The 14,068-nt window shown below is 32.4% G+C and overlaps 1 protein-coding gene across 2 annotated transcripts in view; it reads right to left on the reverse strand.

The window, feature by feature from the left end:
* The window catches only part of LOC126835444 (protein dead ringer-like), a 70,614-nt gene that overhangs the window by 55,529 nt on the left and 1,017 nt on the right, over nt 1-14,068 (reverse strand). The window lies entirely within an intron of this gene.

Raw genomic sequence — 14,068 nt, forward strand, 5'->3', positions numbered from 1 at the left:
TAATACAAAGGTGTGAGTCCTCGGTGATTTTAGCGGTGTGCAATTTGCAATGATAGACCTCGGCCGCCAACAACAAACATCTGTTGCGCGCGATCACTAACCCTAATAACGACTTCAATCGTAAAATCGCGCTACACACATCATATTTTTGTTATTACACATACGAGAAGATAATGAAATACCTATCTATGGATATAGATGCGGGTCGAACTGTTGTAAAAATTACTGCTAGCATCGCATTGTTAACCACTAAACTCAAGCTCAGCAACGAGAGAATACACCAACTACTATAGCAGGTAATCGCAGGAAAATGCAAACAGATTACTCCAAACCCAATGACGACGGGACAGAGGCACCGATCTACTACGTTTACAAATGCTTGATTATGCAACTACTGAGTAAAGTGCATAATATAATATCATTTATTACATAGATATGTAGAATAAAAAGTAGTTTCGACCTTGGAAGTTAGAAAATACAAAGATAATGCCAATATAAAATGATAAACATAAAAATGATTATAACACAAAATTAGAAATGTAAACTAACGATAATAGTTCAAAATTACAAAAACCAAAAATATTTAAGGCCAAATACATAATGTTTAAATATCGCATACACCTGCGACCAAGGGAGGACGACACATTAGTAAACTGAACAGGAGGTGGGTAATGAAATGTCTCACGCTAAAGCAGCCAAGGTACATTCATCTCTCCAAGCTTTCATTTTAGAAAACAATTCTGACTCACCCTTTGCCGACTGCTCTTAAGAAAACAGAGATAAAAAAATCCATGACAGTTCCATATAATGGTGCTGGGGTTGGTCAATTTTCAGTAAGAAACCTACGTAGGTAACTAAGAAACTGTTTCTGGACCCGTTCAATTAATTTTAACTCGACTTGTGGATTCCACTCTCGAGCAATAATCCAGAATAGCTTGCACTAGAGCGGAATAAAGAGTTGCTAAAAACCCAAGCAGGCGCAAGATCCTATCACTAGCCTACTTGTTACAAGAGTATTATAAAAAGTGTACTCGCTTGATTACACTTTTTAACTAATATAAAGGACATTAAGTACATTTTTAGATACCCACAAATGATACGTTGATTATATTATAACAAAATATATTAACATTATGTAGGCTCAACGTTTATTTGTGTGTAGGTCGATTCTTCGCTGCGTGACGTCTATAATCGAATAACGTCGGCAACAGAGCTGTGTTTGTGTGTGTTTATAAAATAATAATACTCGTATTAAATTATTATACAAAGCACACGACACATGTGTTAATATTTGGGGCCCGGCTGAGTTGAGGGCGCACGTCTTCTGGCGGTGCACACCTATCGATGCGCATTATGTGATAACTAATGACCGTTGTGCTGTGTAATAAAAAAAAATTAAATTCAAGATGCCGCTGACAGGACGTGTCAGGAGCGTCGATGATATGAATCTCGTTCTCCGCTAATTAAAAACAGAATTAATACAGATTCTCCAAAGAACTCGACGGACCGTTTATATGATTATGATGTGTGTGTGTTACAAAATAATGTAACGGACGATTTGCCGCCGGTTATACCATATATTATGGGTAGGCGTAAGTACGGTCGAGGTGCACCTAAAAGTGAGGTTACTGTGCACAGTGCACCCCTGTATCGGTGTCAAAATTCAAAATCTGCGCAAACGAATATTTTTTTTAAAAACGCATCGGTCACGCTTGCCCCGGTCTCTATTATAAAATATCTTCTGTCGCTAAGTATTTTGTAAAACTTTTAAAAACCACTTGTAAAGTCAAGTGCACCAACCGAACGCGTTTTTTGATACACGCCCCCCCATTCACTGAGTGCTGACTTACAACACTGTGGGACTGTAAGCTATGCCGCCCAGGGATAGAATGGGTAAAAGAGGCTTAGGATTTGAAAATTAATGATTAACAATTGATGCTACAGATAATATTGAAAATTGAAGCCCAAACCACCATTTATAGAAAATATATTATATGTTCTTATTTTAAGAGGTGATACCAATGGGTGGCTTCCTTTTAAAATATTCAAGCTTTTTAATTTAGGAAAAATACTTATTGTACAGATTGTTTTTTGTAAAATAAAAAATAAATAAATAAAAATGTTTTTATTTTATTAAAATATTATTAAAGAAAGACTAAACAGATATTCATTATTAAGACCATTAATATTCATCGCTAAATCGAAACGTATATTAATACTTTCCTGGGAACTAGACTATATTCTGTTGTGTCTCTTCTCGAGCCGTGTGTAGTTGATATGTTATAATAAACAAGTGTTAGATAGCCTATTAGATAGATTAATACAAGATACAACATTTAAAAACATCTATTAATCATAAAACACCTATTGACATCTCGGTACAACTTGATATATTTATAAATTATAATATCAATTTACAGTGCATTGGTACAACTGGAGGGGCTGGAGTAGTTCAGACATCTTAAAACATATTTTGTACAACCTATGTCTGATTGGTTATGTTATAATGAGAACATCTATTAACAATTTGGATTATGGATCAATGTAATTTAGAATTATAGATATTTCATAACACTTATTGCCAATGTCTTATTAGAATCGGAGATTGGGAAGTACACTACTATGGCGCTGTAATACTGATAATATAGCGAGGAACAGTACATCAGAAGAGTGCAGCTGGATTGTTGAAAATGCCAATCCTTCGACTAATGATTGATAAATTCAATTTAACTGGTTTTCATATTTTTGGATGCGAGTCCACTGCGGACGTCTAGACATTGCAGCTGTATATATATATATATATATATATATATATATATATATATATATTATATACTTAGGCGATCGATACCGGTAGTGCTGTGGCCGTTTACCTTAAGCTGTCAGAGGCTATAAGTCATAACAGGCGTGTAACGTTGATATAATATGTTGCAAACCGTCAAGCGCGTTGTTCGATGTGTATTTACTATTTTCCGTCTTTGTATCCTTCTAGTCGTTACTTTTTTATATACGAGTAAGCTTTTTTTTCTTTTTTTTTTAGTATGTTAACCATTGTGTTGTGTTGTAAGTAGCTAGGCGAATACTATGTCACTGGGTCGACCTCTGTCGTTCACTTGCCGCTTGTGTTTTGATTTGGGCTAAAATTATATTATATGATATTATTATTTCAGTAAAATAACAGCACTTGGCACATTACAGCCACACACATTTCATACAACGACCGTCACGAGACTTTAATACACCAAAAAAAAAAACAAATGAAATTTATCGCAACATAATAGTTGGATAATTGTGTTAGCATATAAATTGTATTTTCGTTGTACGCTGTCATCACTCTTGTAAATGAGTGCACACTTCACTGAGAGCATAACTTTGGTGGCCATTGTATTATAATACTATTATACAAAGTGTCCCAAAATATTATCGTATCAGTCAGGGCAGTTGTAATGCAATCACGCACTAGCTGTTAGGGGTTGGATTCAATTTAGGTTTTTTTTAATTGGACACACATTACTATGTACAATGTTATACTTGCTTTAATGATATTCGCCTTTGAATCGCCCCCACGGTGTCGAACCGTTTAGGATATTTTACAGTTTTAGCTTTTCAACAATTAATCTGCTGTCTGCTGCGGTCGGGTTGTAGGTACATAAAAACGCGGTGCTGATAAACGACTCGTGTAATAAACACTCCCACGCGACATTTATTTATACACGGATTAAGGCATTCCGTTTAGATGTAATAATATCTAATAATTAGACAGCGACACGCTAAGCAAACCGTCGACTGATAACATTTGTAATTAATTCATTTTAAAACCCAAGTATACCTACCTAATTACAACGGACATTTTAACGAACGCTTAATCTAATCAAAATATAATAAGGATACACTAAATGTATAGTTGGAATAACTAAATAAATAGTTGCTTTAACTATAAACGTTTAGGTAGGTTAACTACAAAGTGATTATAATGTGGTAAAACAGTACCTGAAGATGGGATGGGAAATTATATATATTGTTTCATGATGTGTTTTAAAGTGTATTCAAACCGCTCAACCGGATTCTCTATCATATATACATCCCGCAGCCACGCCGGCTACAGTTTTTTAAACTAAAAAAAAAATCGTTTTGTTTGGGTAATTTTCTTTGGCGTTGTGCGAGGAGCGAAAACGTATGTTGTGTATACGTTTAGTGTGCGAACAATAAATAAAAAAGTAATATGAAATAAAAAAATAAAAAAAGGAGAGAAGGATATACAAAAAAAAAAAAATACATTTAAAACTCTAGTTCATTAATCGGTTGGTCCCGCATTAATCGGAACCTATAAAATCGACCGTAAACATTTCTTTCCCTTCTATTATTATTATTATTGTGTAGAGTGTAGACACCCATTAAATCGGACGTTATTAAACGCTTCTGACGTTTAACGATTGTTTTAAATATACTTGGCATGCACGCAAAGCCGATCCGAAAACGCATCTTGACCCCACGCCGTTACACTTGGTTTCGTTTCTGCCAAAATGTATAAAAAAAAATGTTTAAAAAAGGAAAAGATAAATTGTAATAAAAACACGCAAATGCATCGCACGAGAAAAACAATTTAGTCGCGTCTACAAAAATTTGGTTTAACAAAAGGGACAAACTTTAAACATTTTAAAGCACATTTGTTTAGATTACACATTGAATTCACTTAAAACTAACTATACTAACTAGTGTAATTTAACTAAATTAAAATTGACCTAATCGAATTTCAGTAAAAAATACTATTTATTCGATTGAGTAAAAACTGTATTACTTTTTTTTTTTAGTTAAGATACTTACTTTTGTTATTATTTTTTAAGATTTAGCTACACAATATTATTATATACATTGAAAAGATAGTTGATATTTAAATTAGCTTATAAATATTGCAAATTGAAAAGAATTTAGTAAAGTATTTAAATAAATTCCCGCAATTTCTGTATTGTTTATAAATTATAATTATAACTTTTTCATCCCTGCCACGAGTTAATGGTACGAAATCTCAATTTTTAAAAAATAACTACTATTTGAGATAGAGAACGCAATCTCATGGCAAGCAATAGAAGTTTTCAAAAACAAATAGTGGCAGTTAAGGTGTTAAGAAAAAATTCAATTTTGTTATTTTAAATAATGTAATTTGCACATTGTATCTGTTAATGATTATTAGTATACCTACGTATATTATTTACTAGGTAGTATTTATGTAAGTAGCCAACAGGGAACGTTAACAATGCGGTTTAATAAAGACATTTTGTACGTTAAACGCGTTATTACGACTGATACACAACAAGAAAAGCAAAAAAACATCCAAAACGAGTTATTATTATTTGTATTAGCTTATAAAGTGTGTATTATCCGTCATTATTAGGTTACTAGATATTTATAGTAATAATATTATGCTAGTCGGACAATGTTTTCAACGCCTTGCGCCTTGTATATTATTTGTGTAGTAGATGTTATTACAACGGTTAGTATAACTCTGTTTTGCGTTTTACACGAATTTTATTATTCGATTTAATACACTTTTTTTTTCTTTTAGGATCCATCTGTTGATCATTTCACACGTACGCGGTGGGCGAGATAAATAAAAAAAAAACACATCAAAATTCGGCCTCCGGCCCCGTCCCATACCGGTTTATTAATCGGTCGATGCAAGTAGTATCAATCGGAACGCATAAAATATCCCATAAACATTTTTAGTTCCCAGTAACCGTCTCTTCCTTTAAACTCTACAACACGGTGGCGGTCCATCTGTTGGCATACACAACTGACTCCAACCGTAATAAAAACTCTGAAAAAAATACAACCTATTCGCCGCTTCGAGAGAGGACACACACACAAAACAGTAGGATAGCAATATAGTCGCACTTGTGAGGTACTTTACTCGCACACCATATAAGTCGACAATATATTTTGTTTATTGTCTCATAATGGTAGACTTGGAACTTCAGGCACATGATCCGATATTTTTTGTACGTCCGGATAGGTTAGGCGTTGAATTTTTAAATAGTATATTCGTGTAATACGTTTACTATAGTAATGGCCAAAACGCTGTCATTCCTTATGACATAGTAAAACAACATGATATTTTATGCTCGTCATGATAACACCTACCCGTATAATATAGTATAATATTTCAAGTGTTGCACGTCTTTGAAACGATTCGCAGTCCCTCCACTTGAATTTTCAGCTATCGACAGATTTCCCCTCCTGTATAAACAACTACAGCGGTAGATGATTTTTTTTTTTAAATAGTAAGACGTGTTACAAATGTAATTAAACGTCTAATAATAATAATATATACTACGTTGCAGACGTACGGGGGAGGGTGCTCGTAAAATCCCGACGACCGGCGTCTGAGGCCAAGTTTAGCGACTCATTAATAATTGGATTTTTTTCCTTTCGTTTACTTGCCTTGCATACTGTATAGCAATACTGTTACAGTAAATATATGTGCAATAAATATATGTACACTTAATCAATCATAATTCCATATTCCGCGTGCGGACTAGTGTGGGCAAAGATTCGTTTAAGACATAATATATACATAAGGAAAATAAAACCCGTGGTTTTTTCTTCAATAGATGTTATAACGCCTTTTAATGAGTGCTTCCTTATACGAATGCGCCCTTGCAAACTAATCTTAGATAGTAGATACTCCTATTGAGGTGTAAAAATAAAAACAATTTTTCTGCTATAAACTAGTACAATTTCCTCTGGCTAAACGGTCAGAGAAAGATTGGATTTTGCAAATACGGTTTATTTTGCCATTTTCGTTGGTGGCGGTATTGCGGCAAAGAACAAAATCGTCTAGCACGTGCGTTTACTGCAGTAGGCGGGAGCTGAGGTACAATCTAACCACATCTCGTCCTGTGCACATGTTGTATGCATATGTTCGACGTTTAAGCACGTTCTGCCACGGTAAAACACACACACACACATTTGAGCATATGGACCAGGACAAGAAGATAGCACGGAAAGACAGACGGCCGCTGAATAAGAAAAATTACATTATAATAATAATAATAATACTATCAAAACACAAACCAGCGGTGTAATATACTATGTTATTTGGTTGTAGTGAAAATATAGTTTTGTTAATAAATTGATAAGATTGTTGATCCCTGACTTAAATCGCTCGTGTATTAATATGATGATGTATCGAAGGCATCCAGACATTAATTGTTTGTTGAAAGGAAAGATGTACAGGGTGAAACATAATAATATTAGTGTATAATAATACAGTAGTTATTAGTTACCCCTACTGTAGATTTGTTATATTATAACGCCTATGTCATGTAAACCGGTGCTTTATTTATATGAAGCTAAATAAAAGAGAGCGACACGGTCGCTGACTATTAAACTATTGTTTATAATTCGAATCTAAATAATTGTTAATCCTTTGGTCGGAAAAAAAAGACACAAATAAATAAGATGATAAATCGATTAAACGTTTTTATCATTAGCAATATTAATAATTTCGGCAGACACTTCAATGCCATCACGTTATTATTGTCTATAATAGTTTACTCAAGGTTTGCAACGCCTCGTGACGTCTATAATCAATAGTTGACGCGCGTTAATAAATAAATACTAGGCGGGTTATTATTATTATTATTGGATTTTTGTTTTAACGATTAGTCAGTAATATTAGACGGTGTGTTGTAAAAATAAAAACAATTCTGCGCTCGCTGTACCTATTACAATAATAACAAATATTTGTGGTTAAATTTATCACGATAAAACATAGGTAACAATTTTCTGCCAAAACCAAAATGATCAAAATCTTTACTGTTAATACTGCGATGATGTGTGATTGACCTATAAAAACGCATGTTTACCTAAAAAATTCACGGATAATCAATTAGGACATTTATATTAACGAAGTGGTTACACATTTTTGCAAATTAATAACGATTTAACAAACCGAATGCACAATAATTGTTGCCATTTGTGATACATTGTATTATCTATGACACATATTTAACAACAATGTAATAGATATGCGGTGAACAAGATAAAATAGTATTTTCGTGTGAATTCAATTAAGCCCGCGAGTCGTACACTAAATACACACACATACATTGACAATAAAACGTGTCCGCTTATTATAAGGTTTTGGGAAGAAGTGTGTGTATACAATACACGAGAAACCCGTACCGACGGAAAAGGATGTTTATAGACGTCATATATTGCTCATTATCGTGTACGGATATACAGCGATGATAATTACACATATTATTATAATATATACGCGATGTGTCACTTGATTAACAAGTCAAACATTATATGCGTGTGTGTGTGTGTATGGAGAGGAGAGGTTCGACGCTTGTTTATGAGAATATAATATAAGTCGACTAATATAATTTTTTTTTGCTCTCGGTCGAAGAATCGAAACACATACAGAGAGTACCACGTCACAATGATAATGACGGTTGTCCGGGTCTTTTATATTTATATAGTCCGATATTATACCTACATGTAAAAAAAAAATACTATTATATTATTATGCTCGTGAAGCAGGAGCAGCAGCAGGAGGAGGCGGACGATACAATAATAATATAATGAATAAATCACACTCGTTGATATACAAAACAAACGAGTAATAGCTACGTAATCCTTAGGTACAATTTTTAACAATAATACCAATGATTATGATAATAATAGTGTATGTGTATATTATTTATAACACCTATATATGGTTGTACAATATGTATATATTATGCATAAAGGGGGCAATAACATAAAGCTTCCCCGCTGTAGGAGAGCAAACGGAAACGCATGTTAACGCGTGTATTTATATTACTATTATTATTGTTATTGTAATGTCTTCAATTATCATTAGGTAATATCCCGCCGCGTGAGGGAGTAACATACTAATAATACTGTGTAAATGTGTAGGTATAGAATAATATTCAAATTGCCGGTGAACTTAAATTTTAACTGGACAATAATTAACAATCGCCGGTTGACGCTTTTATAATATATATAATACACTACTTGAGTAACCTATGTGTAATGCAACGATAAAATAATCCCCCTTGATTAAACATATTAATATGTTATACACTTAGAACAAAGGTCAAAGCGGATAGAATATTTTTGGTATCCTAAGTCACCCGCAGTCAGTGTCGTATTTCTGGGGGTTAGAGGGTTCAAAAATATTGGATTCGCTACCCCAAACTCCAACAAATTAAAACAAAAATAAATATAAATATTTATTATTTGACAATAATATCATTTTTATTTTCTTGTAATGAGGTATGTACCGTTTTTTTTAAATGTTGATAAAGTTGTCTATTATGTTTATTAACAATCATTAAATCAAGTTTTTTTTTAGTAAGCTCCATATTATATTAAAAAACGTTTAACCATAATATGCCTAAAACTTTAGAAATATCAAAGAAGTATATAATATTATATAGGCAAGGAAATAACTATGAATTAGATCAGTACATCATTGTTTTCTTACTAGAGAATCACTAACGTTTAATAATAATTTGAGTTTTATATATATATGTAACTCAATTACTAAAAATATAATATATTTTTATATATTTATATTAGTATTATGAAAATCTGCTGTATTTATTTAAATTAAGACAAATGATATTTCGTTCATTAACGATTACACTTGCTCATTTATCTCTCAAACTTTAGAAAATCATTCAGAGTTCTGTGTTAAAATTCAGGAGAATAAATTAAAATTCATAATTTCATGTACTTTACTTGATCATTAATTCGGTTATTATTACTATTACAGTCATCAGTGGCGTAATTAGGAATTTGTCTTAGGGGGGGATAGACATTTTTGTACACACAAAAATACAAACTACTTAATTTTCAAGTACATTTATTTTGTTTGTAATATAATATAATATAATGTACATAGCTCTTTTTTTGTAATAAACATAACAGTATGTAACTAACAATAATGTACATAACTCATTGATAGTATCTTGTGCGAGATCAATGGCTTCTTTTAAGTCAATTTTGGTTTTTTGTAATTATTTACATAACGGTAAGCCAAATGAAAACATTAGCTGAAAAATACATCAGGTAATCGCAATAGACTTAAGATACCTTCTTTTTAATTAAAAATTTTGTTTTTACCTGAACAATATTAACTGAAATTAGGAATTCAGAGTCCATTGATTTTAGAATTATTGATGCATCCGTAGCAGACGAATCCTTCCAATCTGATATTCATTCTAAAGCTTCTACTACAAACTTAAAAAGCTCAATGAAATCATGAATCACATCGTATCTTTGCACCCATCGAGTTGCAAATAGCCTTTTTAATGTTTTTATTTTTTGATCAACATTACTGTTTTCGATAGTACATAATAACACATGATTTCGTTTGGGAGTATTGAAAAAATTGTATAATTTTTCAACAATACCTAAACAATTTCGTATTGCTTTTATATTGCTTGTTTTACAAAATAAACCAAATTACCAAAAATTGGAGTGATGAAACAACATATAAAACGATAAAGATACTTACCTTATTACAATCTTCTTTATTTTCAATAGAACGATTTTTTTTGAAAAATATAAAAAAAGTGTATTTCTAGTATTTTTACATTTTTTTCTTTTTCCTTCCATTTTTAGACTTATAAAAAAAATTGTCTTCTCTATGACACAACTAAATAATAAAATAACTTAAGTCTAAACTCGTGTACCTAGTTGACTTACTATGATTCACGTATCACAATTCACAACTATATTTTAATACACTATACAGTATACATAATATAGTGAAAACTGTTGTCAACTATTATCCAGTTGCTCACACTGCTGATTGTAATTTGTTACCACTGACCACATGCTTAATCTTAATGCCCACATACCGTTTATCGAATGAGACAAAAAGTTGTTAAGAAAATTCCGATAACGTGTATAAATCCATCAGTTATTTTCAGAGCATTTACACAAGTATAATATTGTTTGATTATTGACGTACATTATACGACGACATTGTTGATGTGCATCGTCGCTCCGCAATAAAAAAAACTCAATCGACTGCTATTATTTTAGTTATATTTATAAACTATATAGGTACATAGGAGATTCGGGGTTTTACTATAATAATGTTAAATAAGTACATAAATATTTTGTTGAGCCTATGGCCAGTAAAAAAAAAAAGGTCATGGGGGGGGGATACGACACCCTAATCCCCCCCCGTAACTACGCCACTGACAGTCATATGAACTACTTAAAATAATTGTTATTATAAAAATATGGTAAAAAACAGGATATTGTCACTTCAAAAGAGTCCTTAGTAAGGAATAAGGCTGTATAAGATGATAATAGACATTAACAGTTTATTTTATAGGTTTTTTTAAAAAAAAATTTCGGTTTTATTAATAAATTTTAAAAAAAATGTAGTTTAACGGGTTAAATGGTTATCGACCATTATGTTTTTGTACTAATAAACTACTGATCTGCACTTTTTGTTTAACGAACCAGTTTTTAAAAAAAACTGGTCTATATATCATTTGAATAAATGTTGACAAATACGATTTCCATTACGATTTTTACCATAATATAAGTGCTTTTAATCTAACGGGTTTCAGCCAATAGCTACCTAAGGTATTAAAGCGCTAGCTCGACGAATAAAATAGGAAACTGGTAATTGCTTAACGTTAATATAAAAATGATATTAACAATGCGCTGTAAAACATAATATTCTTATAATATTATGCGGGCAATAAAAATACACGTACCTATACTCAAACCAAATGATAAAATAATATTAATAAACGGGGAGGTTCTTTTATAAATATTTTAAATAACGACATTAACTTCCACAATAAATTTGCCCGATTGACTACATAAAAAAAAAAAGGTTATGGTTAAGGTTAAAATTTTATGGTTAACCTTTCTAAAATATTATCTAATACACCTATGTTCTTTTTTCGAGTTAACTGATTTTGAATTCAAATTATATAAAGTGAGATTTTTTTATTGAGGTAGCATTACGCAATATTTATAATATTGTTTTATTGTTATTATTATCCTTATTGGATATTAGACCAGCTAGATGCGCGTGCAGTTTAGGGTAGATAAGACGTGACCGACTTATTGATGTCGCCGATGCGATATGTGTTGAAATCAAATAAATAAAAGCCGCCCCTGCTATTGTCACCGAATCGTATACCACCGGCACTGTTTGCAATAGAATCGCAGGTCTTTTTTGAACCCGGATCCTCAAAAAACTGATCTTTTTTTACCCTTATAAAAACCACCGACCATACCACCTCTTTGGCGGCCTTGACTGTATACCAGACAAACATGTTTGCATTGTATAAAAAGGATTTTCACTCTGTCGGATGACTATAAAAACAAATATATTTATACATGCAAGTAAATAAAACGACTAACCCTATTTGTGGCTCTCGACCCGACTTTTTGTCAAGTCACTTTTTGTCGGCGACCCGCAATCAAACCACGAATAATATAAATATCGATACTTATAAGTTATAAATAATAAACCGGCTATATTATTATCATAAGTTACATATACCTAATGTAAGCCAGACGATTAGTAAACAATAATAATTATTATTTACACATTTCACTGAAGGGTGTAAAATAATTTCTTCGAACGCTTCTTCGGCTAAGGCCATTTATTAAGCGCATTTATTTTCATTTAATTGCATTTTACTCGTTTATTAAAATAACAATAAATGGACCGCGTTTATTTGATAGTATAGGTATAACTATAAAATTATACATGAACTTATAAAACCCACAAACTAATCAAGTTAATACTTGATTTTCTGCCGAAAACATAATGAAAAAATATTTTATAATTTTCCAATGAAACGATATTAAAATAAATTGAGTTTCTAATAACATAATACTGTGTGGGCCGCGGGGACAAGAAAATATGACTATTACATGTATTCTTACACTACTTTTTTCATTAATTATCATATCAAACAGAACTTGAACATTTTCTAAAGTTTTACCGTTTTGGCGGTCAAAATATGTTTCAGATCATTAGCTATAAATTCGACGACATAGCATGTGAATACATTGTACTATACGCCACAAATCATAATAAAACGTCGCTATTTCTTAGACTGAACAAAATAATATGAATAGTATTATAAGATGTGTGTGTGTGTGTTGTAATCAGGTTCAACAGATGAAGTAGACAGTAGCTATGGTGGAAGACGATTCACAGACTAACTGCGCGGCCCCCGCCGACATTCTGGTCCTCAAAAGATAACCACTTACACTTATATTTTAGTGGCCGTTATAGTCCTCGTGTTTTATTGGGGTTCCGTACACGCATCCGAAGTCTACTTGTAAGGACATCCGATACTAATCATCGAAACCTACACGCTTAAGACGGTTATATTTTTATTTACTCATTCATTTTCATTTATTACAAGCTGTCCCCGGACTCGGCGTTGCCCGGGATTTGGTTTGCCAGGGCCGAGTAAAATAATTACAAATAAGATAAAAAAAACTCAGTACTCCAGGTTGTATATTGTAGAGCTTAAGCATACCCCGGTCTCGGTTTTTTTTTATCTACATATGTACATGACATTGATTATGTCTCCCTCTTACTCAAGGGTCCGAGTCCTGGTCCCGGTCCCAGTCCCAGATCCAGTTCCAATGTTTAATAGCGTCCCCAGAATCGGCCTGTTCCTTAATCATCGCCTACCATTCGCTCGAGTACCGTGGTTACCATGGTACTTGAACATAGGAATTTGTGATTACTTATAATTAATGAGCAATGAAAAACAATTATTTTTTAAATAAATTCTCCTTCTTCGACCAGCATATTCCAGTACTTGGCTATAGAAAATAATTCTCCTTAACCTAGCCAAACCAAATCTTACTTAGTGGCTTCAACACTTTCCAAATTTTTCCTTCACAAATTAATTACCAGATTATATTTTAGGCAAATTTATTCGGCGACTACACACATATAATAGCGACATTGTTTGTTTTGTCAAAAGCAATGGTAAAACCACAATGCCGCGCTAACCATACAACCGCTAACATCATAAAGTAGGGAAACCAC

This window comes from Adelges cooleyi, unplaced genomic scaffold, assembly GCF_023614345.1.
Source record: "Adelges cooleyi isolate 19-005CV unplaced genomic scaffold, UGA_ACOO_1.1 ACOO_flye_CR_arks_rails_tigmint_CR_PRNA_23, whole genome shotgun sequence".
Classification (NCBI taxonomy): Eukaryota; Metazoa; Arthropoda; class Insecta; order Hemiptera; family Adelgidae; genus Adelges; species Adelges cooleyi.